Raw genomic sequence first — 14,175 nt, 5'->3', positions numbered from 1 at the left:
ATATTCACTTTTCATTATCTATTGTTTAACTATTATAGCGAGAACTGTCAGCTCTTTATAGAAATCTTACATAATGCATCTTTAAGGCGTTTGTGTAAATTCCAATAGGCCCAATCAGTAGTTCAATAAGCCCAGCATTTGCGGAAAAGAGGACTTGGAATTAAAAATAAGTGTAGGCCGTAGATTCGCGATCCGGGCAAAATTTCCGTCAAAGCAAACTGCATGGACTGTATACTAAATACCGAAAAAGATCCGGTAAGTACCGAAAAAAAAATAACGAAATATTCTTTTAAAATTTTGATACTATATAATTACCGGAATAATCCGAAAAACCTTATATACCGAAAAATCACAGAATACCGAGAAGTACTGAAATACTGAAACTGTAGGGACTCCATTGAGTTCCCGGGCTGCAAGCCTAATTTATTTCGCCTGTATGCTTTTATTATGCCCGTTCCGGTGATTTTTATTTTCTATTCTGTTGGTAGGATGGTTGCTAGTTGTAGGTAACATTCAGTTTTGGTCCCGGTCTCTGCCAAGAACGAGCTATGGTCTTCATTAAATTTAATTTTCAGAGAGATTTGGGCAGCCGGCCAGTACCAAGGTATCATTCATTAGCTGTAGACACGTAAAACTTGAAGTGTACGAGGATCCTGGGTGGTCTTACTATTGACCAAAATTTTGACTGTTAAAGGAGCTAAATCGCTAACATTTGGGACCTAGAAATTGACAAAAGTGGGGGGTCGCACACACATATAATACTGTAATATGAATGTATATAAACTGATTTACATTCAATGGTTTCCGTTTTTACTCCAATTTCAAATCAGTTATGTTCGGCGAAATAAGCCAGCAGTCTCAATCGAGTGCAAATTTCTAGCGTCTGGTTATTCCAGTCTACATACGCCGTTCAATTTGGTGCAATATGTCTAGCCTCGTCCCTCGAGTCTCTTTTTACAACTGGGGCTGAAGCGCATTATGGTACACGATTCGTGTACCAATGGTACAATGTTTATTTTGTCTTAAATATTTGATATCAAAAGCCCATCTCATTCCGGTAAGATCACAACATCAATGTTGATTTAATTTGACAAATAAATCGTGTTTTCAATGTTGAAGATTTTGGATGATATTGGGTTAGAGACTTAGCTACTTTAAGTCAATTTTTGACCCAATAACAGATCATCCACATTTGGTGTCAAAATTACTAATTCTTTGCTTATTTTTCTATTAAAAGATATTATTCCAATTTTGCCAGGTCGGTATCAACTGAATCAACCTAGTATTATGTGGGGATGTATCTGTGTACTAACCCATCTCACAGAAAAACCGTGCTCCAAATCCCCGACGCAAGAGGGGTGGGATGGCCGAATGGTTAGCGTGTTGGCGCTGTATCATCAGGTCTGCCATTGAGTCAACTGACGTGGTTTCGATTCCCCGGTTGTACGTGACAAGCAGTTGGGTCGCCTGTCCAACCTCGTGGGTTTTCACCGGGACCTCCGGTTTCCTCTCAGTGCTAAAGACCCCTACGCGCATGCGAATTATTGAAATAAAATTGAACCATACGATAGTCCCGAAATGACCTTGTTTGTGTCGAGTGGACGTTAAACCCCATTTCTCCGTCTCCCTCCCTGACGCAAGGGTTATCAGCATGGTGCGCTCGTGGACACGCTCGATTCATAACTATTTTTTGTATTGGTATTGTTTAACCAGTCATGCCACAATTTCTTGTGCATTTTCTTTTTTAACCAGTCGTATTTCCCTCGATGTTAGCTCATTATCATTAAATTCACAACTAACTACCATTATACGTCATAAATGTCACACACGTCACCTGTTCACAATTATTCAAATTCTCAATAGACGTTTATATATGGCTGAATCAAAGGGCAATAAAAAGTAACGCAACGATTGTTAGCGTTTTGGAAGAAGACAAATAGAGAAATTTTTCTGGCGCTAAGAAATTTAGTTATAAGACACAACGGTTCACAACGCTGTAAATCGCATCAGGAGGCCGTACATTACAATAGTGTCGCCACCTTAGTTAAATGCCAAACGTGCTAGAATATCAAACTGTCATTATCAATATTCCTCCTCGCCAAACAACTTCTATGTTTTCAGATTATATCGTGTTTTTTTTTTTTAGAAAAATGAATAATATCTTTTACTTTCTATGTTAAGAAAATAACAAATAATTAAAGTTTCTGAACGTCACTGGAAGAGTTTTGAATCACTGCAAAATATAATATTGTAAACATTGTATCTATAAAAGGAATAAATGAGTCCAAAGCTGATTTAATTTTTTCAGCAGTAGTATATAAACCTTCTGTACTTTATTTTAATCATTTCTTTAATAAAAAAATATTATGTTTTTTGTGTTTATAATGTTTAGTTACAAAGAAGTGATGAATTGAAAATGTGAAATAGTCGTCCCCCGAGCCATGCAAATGGGATAATGTCAACACAAGCCAGCTAAAAATATTCAATGGTCTACTTTTAAATAAGATTCAGTCCAAGCCAGGAGTAGTCGTTCGGGAGGGAAGAAAGTCAGAGGTCCGGTGTACACATTGGTGTGCAGGTCAAAAGTCCATTGGCAGTTGGAATTCGATAATGCAGTACCGTGGGTCGACTGTCAGACGTGGAAAGCGTACATATCCTAAAACTGGTCGCCACATCCGGCGTATGACCCATGCACTCTTATTTTACTACATATCCTGGAATAGCCCTTGATCATATAGTTTGTTTCTTTATTTTCTATTCTGACATTCCACGTTAATGACAGCTTCACGTTGTGATTGAATATTATATATCTTAAATAGTATGATTAACAGGAACAACAAATACAGGAGTTTCTTGATTACAGTTTTATATTAAGATGGATACATAGGTTACAAGCAAGTCCAGGTTACATTACAATACTTAAAATTAACATCTCTTTCTCTCAATCTCAATTCCCGTAAACGTCTAACTAGCGTGGCTAAACTCACGAACCCGCTACATCATAATATGATCATTTAAAGAACTCAGGCTCTCTAAGAATTGAGCGAGTCACTGTCGAACGAACGCTAAGAGCTCAGTTGGTTTTCTACCCTTGAGTTTCGGCTTTCAATTATCTCATTGGTCAAATATGACGTAGTTAAAAAAACATAACACAGTTTATATGGAAATACAATCATTGTTTTATGACGTAGTTAATTATAATGATAGGTAACTAAGCCAAATGATGCAATAGGAATTGTCCTAACACGCGCGATCTGGTGATATTTTTTTGTTTTTCACACAGAACCAGCTATAATTTGGTTTTATAAATCTTTGAATGTGTCAACTACTCACTCATTTTCATTTAAGTGCGTAAGATATGACTTCTCTAAAATACATGTATGGGAACCCAAAAATTAAAGATACAATATGGTCGCAAAGACTATAGTTCTACAATAAGAGTAGGCCGTAGCGCCGCTGTTCAGGCAAAATTTTCCCCATGGAACACTGTATGGCGTATGCACGTCTTCATTAGCCTAGTCGGTACGAAGTAGGACGTTCAATCCCATGTCATTGCATTTCCAAGCCAGAGATTGTCTAGGATTGATTCTTCGGCTTTGTTTTCTTAATTGAATTTTAAATAACCATTTTGGGTATATATTTTACATATAAGAGAAAAGGATTTTGTTCAAAGAATGCAAATTAACATTTACATCAAGGACTAAAATAAATTCCGTCGTCAATAACCTAGTCCGTGCAGAAAAGTAAGGCGGCATACCCCATTTCATTTCTTGTCTAAAATAACTTTTAGAATAAAAATTCGAACGAAAATCAAAAATTTCTAAACATATTAGAGAAACTACGGTCTTAGAAAAGGATAACTGATATACAATATGTACATGTATTTGAAATGGGGTTTAACGTCGTACTGATCTGCAAGGATCTAACATTACCGCATAAACCTTAAATGTGCATTTTGTAAGAGATAAATCTGTCCATTGCAGGTGTTTTGTCTGGCTTCAAATGTAATATAAATTATTATTAAGACATTTATTCACATTTCAAGCCAATACTAAACTAGCTAGACAATGGGATTGAAAGGATTATACCAACCTCGTCACCCAAAAAATGAGTGACAATCGAGACTTCTTGTATTATCAATGTATTTGATGATCGGCTATGTCTTGCCAAACAAGCATAACTTCGCTCAGAATAAAGTAATTTGAAGAACGGGCAACTCTTTCTCTTTATCCAAAATCTTGATTAATACGTTTTAAATAAAATTAGACAGCCATTTTCGTTAATTATTTTACACTCTACTTTTGATTTTTGTTCATTTCAAATTTATTTCAAACTGTATTTTCTTCTCCTGGGATTTTATAAATAAAATATCGTTAGCTTAAAAATCATATGAACGCTCACGCAGCGAGAGAAAATCTGAGAAGCTGTTAAAAGTGGAAATCTCATGAATCAATAATTTGAGTATTTCTATACTTCTTTCTCGCGCCAGTTAATATGGCATTATACAATTTGAATTGACAAATGTGAACCTCTTGATATTTGATACAATAACAACATAGTTTCTATATTCTGAAAAAGGTAATTGGAAACAAATATCAGGAATTATACGCCCGACAAATATGATTATAACCTTGCTTGTTGTTGATGATTTTTTGATCATTTTTAAAATTAGTAAAGAAAGACGCGAAACCCACACAGTTAATATTTGAAATTAAAAATAAAAATGATGTTGATGTAAGTTTGTGTTGCATATCTTTGTGTCGTGCAATCTATCCCTCCAGGTCGTGTACTATGTACCGCCAGGCCATATTATACATACCCTATGTCCTGCCACATACATGCTGTATATTATCATGCTGTGTGTACTGTCTCACTTTAGGGGATCGGCGGTGGGCGAGTGAGTAAGATATTGGCTTGCTAACCTGGAGCTTGGCCGAAAACACTTTCATCGGGATTTTCTGGCGTGGTCCGTCATTGTTAGTGAGTGGTGCAGGAGATATAGGAGCCAGGTAAGAACAACGTATAGTCGTTCGGATTGTATAACAAAAAAACGAGAATCCATGTATACTTTTGGCGCGCACTTAAAAAAACACTGACAGTTGGAATTCGATATAAGAGTATCCCTTATATCACATTGTACGACGTATGCCCGTCTTCATTAGCCTAGTCGGTGCATAACAGTAGTACGTTAATAAACCCTATTTCATCTAATTTTGGAATCAAAATACCAACTTATCAATAGAAATTATCTCAGAATGGATAACATTCGCACCTAAATTTAAATGCCAAGTTCAATTTTTATAAGAACCATTAGCAGTGTTATTATACCATAAAACCTACAGCACAATACCAACTAATGCGACCATAAATATTGTATGACAGTCATTATTAGAAATAAAACCTATGTCTGTTTTATTTTCTTTTTAAAAACCCAGCAAAATTGATCAACTGTTTCTACTCAACGACAACCAAATTAACAGATCGTTTGTGTGTTGCCTGTGAAATGTATTATTTATGTGGTTGTGCAAGACCTCGACACCTACTCTGACAGTTGTCATTGTATCTGTCAGCTATCCTGTATAGGTAGCTCGATTACACAGGTCACAATTATATGGAATACAATTACTGCTTATCACTGGGCGACATTTCAACTAGGCTTCTCTCGTCTTTATCAACCACCAACAGAAATGTGATGCTTATCAATAAGTAAACCATTCAACATAATGATGACCCAGTGGAATAAATTAATAACTTAAACATACATTATGCAAGAGCTAAATCTTTCTTTAGGTCTGAAATGTTATCTAAATTATTAATTAGACATTAATTAACCTATCCAGACCATAATCAACTCGAGATGGCATCGCTAGCCTGCGATCTTTAGTAGATTATGAGCCGATTTACTGCATAACTTTCCTTCACGATTTAACGATTAAATGGATAATCGAGACTATGATTTTTATCGTACTGACTTTAGTGAAGAAGATCGAGGCAAGGCGGAAATTTCAATCGCTTAGGTCTCGGTTCATAGTGGATAAATTTGACTGAAATTTTCAGCAAATTGCCTTGACATTATCTAGTTTTTAACTATTATAGTGAGAACGGCCAACTCGTTATCGAATCTCCCATAATGTATCTTTAAAGGAGCTAAATCGCTAATATTTGGGACACAAATGGGTCGCAACGCATATAATAATGTAATGTGAATGTATAGAAACCGATTTACATTCAACCGTTTCTGTTTTTACTGTAATTTCTAATCCGTTATGTTCGGCGAAATACGTCAGAAGTCCCAATTGAATGGCAATCTTTACCGTCTGGTTATTCCAGTCTACACCGATGATATTTATTGCGCATGCTCCCCAGATAAGAATATAGCGTCACCTTTTGACATGACTTGTGGAATATGTCTAGCCGCGTTCTTTGAGTCCCTTGTTCCAAATGGCACTGAAACGCATTATGGTACACGATTCGTGTACCAATGGTAAAATGTTTATTTTGTCGTGAATATTGGATGTCAGAGGCCCATCTTTTCCCTGTAAGGTTACAAGACCAATGTTGATTTGAATTGACAAATAATTCGTGTTTTCAATGTTGAAGATTTTGGATGATATTAAGTTAGAGACTTAGCTCCTTTAAACAAAATGTTTGGTAGAAACCCAGTTATAGTCATTTCTATTGACAGTGATATCAATAAATCCCTCTTTCTTTCGTCTCACTCTGCGAAGATTAAAAGATATGGGATAACAGTATATTGAACGAAACGAAAACTGACACTTGTGAATAGGGTGGTGTTTCTTCAACACCAAATGTATTCAATATGGCAAGAAACAGTGTCGTCTAGTCGTTCGGATGGGACAGAAACCCGACGTCCCTTGGTACACGTCGGTGTGCACGTAAAATAACTCTTGCCAGTTGTAATTCGAAGAGCAATAGGCGGAAACGAGGCTGTCCAGGAAATATTCCCCATGACACAATAGCCCAGCAGGACCTTTAGCCCCAAAGCATATCGTGTCATTTCACCAGAGGTGGGAACCAGTCGCGGGACCTAAAGTTCGAGTCGAGTTCCAAGTCGTGGGCCTCAAGTCCGAGTCGAGTACCTCGAGTCCGAGTCGAGTCCAAAGTCGCTGACTTTAGTACCGAGTCGAGACCAGTTCAAGTTGCCAAATCGTCGGTTCATTAATTCATGGCAAATAAGTTAAGTTTGAGTTATGCCACCTCGCCGAGTACTTAGTTCTTTGAAGTCTGTCATTGAGTCGACTGGCGTGGTTTCGAATCCCCGGTTGTACGTGACAAGGTGTAGGGTCGCCTGTCCAACCTCGTGGGTTTTCTCCGGGTCCTCCGGTTTCCTCCCACTGCTAAAGACCCTACGCGCAAGCGAATTATGTAAATAAAATTAAACCATATGTTAGTCCCGAAATGACCTAGTTTGTGTCGAGTGGACGTTAAACCCCATTTCTCTCTCTCTCTCTTTGAAGTCGCGAGTCGAGTACAAGTCGCGTCTCGAGTCGCAATAAATATATGGGGGGGGGGGGCTAGTGGTCTTCTAGAGTGCCGCGATTCGACCTCAAGCTGGCCGGTCACCTCTGGCTTGCGGTTGTGGTTTCGATCCCTGGGGTGAGCGTATGAGGCTTGGAGATAGGGGCGCCTTCTCAAACTCGTGGTTTACTCCAGGTTTCATCCCACAGGAAAGACCCCTGCGCGTGCGCTAAGATAATAAATGAAAACAAAACAATTTGTCTGCGAGATCACCTTCGGTGATAGCGGACGTTTAACACTGAGAAGAAGAAGCAATAAATATTTGAAGTCGGTTCTTTGATGCGATTTAAGTCATACTCGAGTGCGAGTGGCGGAACTCGTCTTTCCACCGCTGCATTTCACGTATTAAAGCAACATAGGTCCTTATTAATATACAATGTACAAAAAATATAAATGCACATGTGCGCAGATTGGGGAATCTCGTAGTTGCTAACGTGACAGGGCGACGCGAAAATCGTTTTGAGTATATCCCCATCTCGAACATCAGAATTTCATTGGAAAGGTGTTAGTATTTTAAATAAATATATTTGTTGTTTTGGGGATTACAAAGAGGCTGGGCTTGGTGTGGTATGTGGTTGAGGGGTCTGTGATTAGTGGAGTATATGGTTACTGGTTTTGTAATTGGTGGGGTATATAGTTGATGGTTGTGTCATTGGTGGAGTGCATTGATGGGGTACCTTGTGACGGCCAGATTGTCTATATATATATAAACCTAACTCACGTTAAATCTTGCAGTGTCTGTATAATCACTGAGTTCATTTAAACTCATGGTAGACTTGGTTGGTTCAGACGCTTTAACTAGGTCCGGTTTATCCAGTAAAGAACTCTTCATAACCTGAAATAAATAATGAACGACATAAATTAAAAGCAACGACTCCTTGCACACTACCGGTTAGAGCACACTTTTGTAGAAAACATAACTAGAAAAGGTCTCCTCGGTGTTCAGCAGAATCTTTGTTTTACATCGTTAAATTTTGAAAAAAAAACCATTACATCACTACAATTCCAAAGACGGTTCGTCTAATGTAATATATCTAATCACACTGTCTACCCTCGTGAATTTTTTGCAGGTCACTCGGTTTCCCCACACTGATAAAGATCTCTATGTGCAGGCGAATTATTGAAATAACATAGTACCATAAGTTATTCCCCAAAATGACCCCCTCCTGTTTCTCCCCATTGCTAAAGACCCCTGTGCACAAGCGAATTATATGTTAGTTCCGAAATGACCTACTTTGTACTGCAGAATCACCATTAACGGTCAATGATCTATATACACTGTGGAATAGAGTCAATGATCAATAAAAAATATGTATAACCATATCGACTAAGGAACCGTATGGTGTATCAAAAAATCAAATACTCGATAGCACAATAAACACTGTTACTATTTACTTATTTATTTACTAATTGCTTGCATTTGATTTCAGGGCTAAAATTACAAGTTGTGAGCCAATGCCGTGGCAAGTTATTAATCCATTTCATAACTACTTCAAATATTTAGGTGTGTTTGGAAGCCGAGCGGTTCAATCGTTAGACCATAAGGTCTGTCACTGTGTCAAGTGGTGTGGTTTCGATTGCCCGCTTGTACGTGACGAGGTGTAGCTAAAGACCCATGCGCGCAAGTGAATTATTGAAATAAATAAACCCCATTTTGGGTTGACTTGGAAGCAACTGTCCGCTCTACATTTCAACGTAACCAACCCCTGAACGCTCGTATCCTTCCCTCTCAAAATCATGAATATTCACCAAAACTTGGTAGACAGTCAACAAAATTCGCCATGAAAAGGGGGGGGGGGGCGGGGAAAGGGAGAGAAAGATTATACATAACTTTTGCACTATATTCGCGCAGCGGAGGAATTAATGGTGTCCCGTGTACAGAAGAACTCGAGTTATTTTGACATGCTATATTGCACTACTTTGTTTTTATGTATGTTAGATCTTTAAGATCAGTTTTACTATTATTTAATCTATAGGGATTCCATAAATTGGACGTTAAAAAGGTCATGTGTCTCATAAATCAGCAATAATATTTGGTATTACAGGATCTAGAGCCACTTTGACATGTTCCCCATTAAGTCATATCCTATAGATGTTCACGTCATACTGAAGGGTTTAACACCTTACTTTTCTGCACTGGCTGGGCTAATGAAGACAGAACGTTTCCTGTGCAGTCCGGGCCCATGTTGCACTAATTTGCCTTCATATATCTTTAGGATCAATTTTACTATCATTTAATAGTATCATATATACGTCCACTCTATAGGGGTTGTATCAATTAAACTTTTATGTAGATCATAAATCGGCAATATTATTTTGTATCATATTAATTTATCATATTATAATCAGTCAATCGGCTTTTAAGTCAATTAAAAACATATACATAGAAAGGAAAAGCTATTCAACTAGAACAAGTTTATATTCAAATCACAGAATACGGTCTATTAATATTACCGTCTTCGTTAGCCTAGTTGGTACAGAACAGTAGGACGTTTAACTCCATTTCTATCAATATTATCACCAGGTGAGTTTTACAGTCGAACTGTTTCCTGCCTTTCTGTGATACGACGGTGTGTTGAAACGGATGTAAACACTACTAGTGATGCTACAAATGAAAATAGGTCCATCAACACAGTATGATCAAGACATTCTGGACAATATGTCGGTGCCTTTACCGCCCATTATTTAGTCGTGGAATGTCCGGTTTAATGTTAAAGTTGAATATCATGTTAATTTCCTTTCTAAAATAATCACTTACTGACTAATGCATGACTTGCGATTATCTCGCAAATATTTCCGAATCACTGAATACCTAACCGTACGAAATACGGAAGACATCCTGAAAAATATTGCGTTGACAGCCTCACTTGATTGTAAACCAGATAGTTTAATTCTAGAACCAGGACTGTTGAGTTAAAATTCACAAATGAAATTTCTTGATCGTTTTCGTGTTAATGTATTTTTTAAATAATTAATTACAGGCTATGTACATGAATTACGATTACCTCGAAAATAATTTTGAATCATTGATTATCTTACCTTAACCTTGCTAATTGATGCTACATGGTGTCCTAACCCTAACAAATAATACTGTGGTTACGAATAAATGTAATCAATTTTCGTAGGATAACAATATTTGGAGACATAAATCATATTTTCGGAACACATTTACGGTATTCAATACAAATTTAGCAATAAATTATCGTCTATTAAACATGGTCAAAGAAGTCTCTATTGGCGTTACTGCTGATCACAAAGTGCTGGCTGACACTTTACGGAGGCTTATCAAGGGAATAACGTAAAGGGACGCAATGAAGTGCATTGCTTTTTTTATTTTGCTCCCTTTCACCTGAAAACAAAACTATTTTCCATGCGGTATCCGTCGCTATAATCTTAATTAACCATATCGCTCAACCAATGTCAAACATATATATCTGCTCAAATATGCTGCAAAACCACTCTAGCAAGATACACAAGGTCCAAAATTTAACATTCCTTAAGCAAATAATTATAGTGTTTTTGTGTGCCCGAGGGATCTGTTTCCACATGCAGCATCCGAGGTCACCGTATCTTGTTACCATTATATCGTTGTCATTACGCTGACCTGACAAACTATGTCGCTGAGCTTTATTCACCACTTGAGAAATTGTATACTAGATAATGGTCGTAGAACTCCAGCCAGTTCAGGGAAACCGAAATAAGAGGTTTTAATTTTGGTGGACACGACTCGGCCTCAAAATAGAACATATTACATCTAGGTCTACAAATGACAAGCTATCTAAATTAAATATCCCTTTTCCTCAATACAATTTCATCGGTCTGCTAAACCCGGGACCGTTGAGATATGTCGATTGACTGCGCTTCGCTTAATGAAGTGTCGAGCCAAATCTACTTCATTTTCGAATGAATCCATCTAAACAGCGGGGATAATATTAGGATAAATCCTATGGATGGTAAATATTATATTATAAATGATTTTATAATGGATATAAAAACACAACTCTTAATAATTTACTCCACTAATTATAGACTTTGAACGATGTGCATTAAGCTATTACGTTGTTTTAATGTCATTTAGTGATTGACCTGAAAGCAAACATGGTAATACTCTATAGAATATAATTACCGTTTATTTCAACCAGTATTTTTCTGCTTTAATATCTGAATTAACTGATATATGATGTCAGCCGCTTTAACTCACATCTCTCCTAATTATCAATTCAGCGGCTTGCACGCATTTCCCTATCTAAGTCAACGGCGAGAACCCATCCCTATCTAAATCAACGAAGTGCAACCAACCCTATTTGAGGTATCGACTTGTACACATCCCTATTTAAATCATGCAAGCACTCACCCCAAGTCAGGTGCTTGGAATAATAGGCATACGTATATAAATGAATTCAGAACTTACCCGTGATCCTTTACCCATATCCTTCCTCAGTAAAAAGGTCAGATCTGAAGGCTGTAGTATTAATTTATGTGGACCTCTTTTCATCTCATTGCGAGCAATAACACGTCTAAAAAATAAACATATTCAAAACTTTAAAAAAATATAAGCGCACCCTTTCATGTGTACGATACCTGTTTATACATACAGACATATTGATATATAATATATTATTTTGATACTGGTTTGATGATTAATAACGGTAGTTATTCATTTAAATTTATGAGAAAAAATACAAAATCACCATGATTCAACCACATATTCTTTGTTTTAAAATATGTCACACAAGTATCGGTTATTTAAGGTAACTTTAGCCGCTGTTCGGCAATTAGCTTTGATTTAATGATATTTCTAACAGTTAGCATGATCATTAGTTTGTTAAAAGGATAACCCTAGTCGTTTCTGGTATTTTATTAACTATGTCATTCATTTTCAACTATAATAAACTGGTTCATATCGCCATTATGTAAACACGTGGCTGGATTTAAAACTATTGTTTATGCACAGCGACAGACAGTTTCTCTCATAACGCAGAAACGCTTTTACTTTGGACTACGGATTGGTGAAACTATTTTAATAATATATATCTGACCTAGTGGTTGCCTTTGTGATGAATACGTGACATGATGCAAAAACGAAACTAGTCTGATTTAGCTACACTGCACCCCAGTCATAGATATTTTTTCTCCTCTGATTTAGCCCATTATAATTTTCACGGATGCGAAGATGAACGTTAGTTATTTAGTTTATTCCAATCGAGGCTGATGGGCTGCTGACACTTCTTGTCTCCCGGAACAAGTCCGACGATCCGAGAACCAATCCACCGCTGTAAAATCCAATATCTCTGTAAATATGAATCTTGACTTACCTGACACACACAAATATAATTATACCAATCACAACAACAACCACACCAGCAATAAATAATATTACAATATATACGGTCTGAAACCCTGCAAACAGAAAATATTAACAGCTATAAACAAATGGCAAGCTGGTAGGATGACTTTTCCTGATGGATAAATCTGCCACAAGTCATTATTCTATATACATAATGTTTACTTAAGTAATCAGCCTGTGGTCACTAAATAAAGTAGGTGTTATTTCACTAGGATGTCTAAAGCGTGACTTATAAATGAAAACACACCACTAACAGCGATGTAGTCACGCATTAACAATATACGTTACATTGTTTACAACAAATTACACACCTGTTAATTAATGACTACTGTCTAATTTCTAACCACTTTCTATACTAAACTTTAGTTAGAGTAATGATCACTTCTATGATTTTAACCCAAAAGGCAAGAATTTCCATTCGTTAAAGACATTGGTTCATAAGTGAAGGATATCATTTTCACAGTGAACGTCGTTCTTTTTACATGTTGCCATCACAAGTATCACTAATTAATATCCTTTCTACGTAATATTGTGTTTAGTGTACAAGTTCCATAACAACGGAATAATTTTCTTCTACGTGCAAACAAGTCTACAATAACATTTTAAGAAGAAGTTGAGAACTGATTTACTGTATATAAAACAAACGTGCATTGGACCTATTAGACATCGATGACCACAGTGCTATATAAATGTTTATTAACAATAAATAATAATATATATTTTTTAATAATAAAATGTTAATACCATTGTATTGTCTACTAAATGTTTTTTTTAGTAATGTGTTCTGGTTATCCCTGGTTTTAAGGACGTCGAAGAACATACCAGTGACAATTCCTAAATGTTTTGAAACTATTTGTAGAACATCTTCCCTAGAAGGGATAAAGTTTCCGCGATACCAACAACGGGAGTTCCAATATTTGCAAGACACATATACCTAATATCGTTGAGCCACATGTCTATCTCAAGTCACAGAAAAAAAATGATTATTTGTGAAAGTTTGGAGTATTTCCTCCGGAAAATCGTTGGCTACATCAAATGTGTACCAGAGGAAACATGTACTAGATGAAATGTGTTCTAGATGAAACGTTGGCTAGATGAAATTTATACTAGATATATGTACTTGAAAAAATGTGTACTATATGAAACGTGTGCTACATCAAATGTGTATTAGAGGAATAGTGTGCTACATCAAATGTGTATTAGTGGAATCGTGTGCTACATCAAATGTGTATTAGAGGAAACGTGTACTAGCCATGTGCTAGATGAAATGTGAACTAGATGAAATCTGT

The 14,175-nt window shown here is 36.7% G+C and overlaps 1 long non-coding RNA gene across 1 annotated transcript; it reads right to left on the bottom strand.

The window, feature by feature from the left end:
* Nucleotides 1-8,308: 8,308 nt before the first annotated feature.
* Nucleotides 8,309-12,936, bottom strand: LOC126816799 (uncharacterized). Its single transcript, XR_007678605.1, has 3 exons — nt 12,855-12,936; nt 11,951-12,056; nt 8,309-8,374 (listed from the first exon to the last, which is right to left on the bottom strand). It is a non-coding gene; the product is annotated as an uncharacterized LOC126816799 (long non-coding RNA).
* Between the last annotated feature and the right edge of the window lie 1,239 nt (nt 12,937-14,175).

This window comes from Patella vulgata, chromosome 1, assembly GCF_932274485.2.
Source record: "Patella vulgata chromosome 1, xgPatVulg1.2, whole genome shotgun sequence".
NCBI lineage: Eukaryota > Metazoa > Mollusca > Gastropoda > Patellidae > Patella > Patella vulgata.
This window is presented reverse-complemented; position numbering and strand designations above follow the sequence as displayed.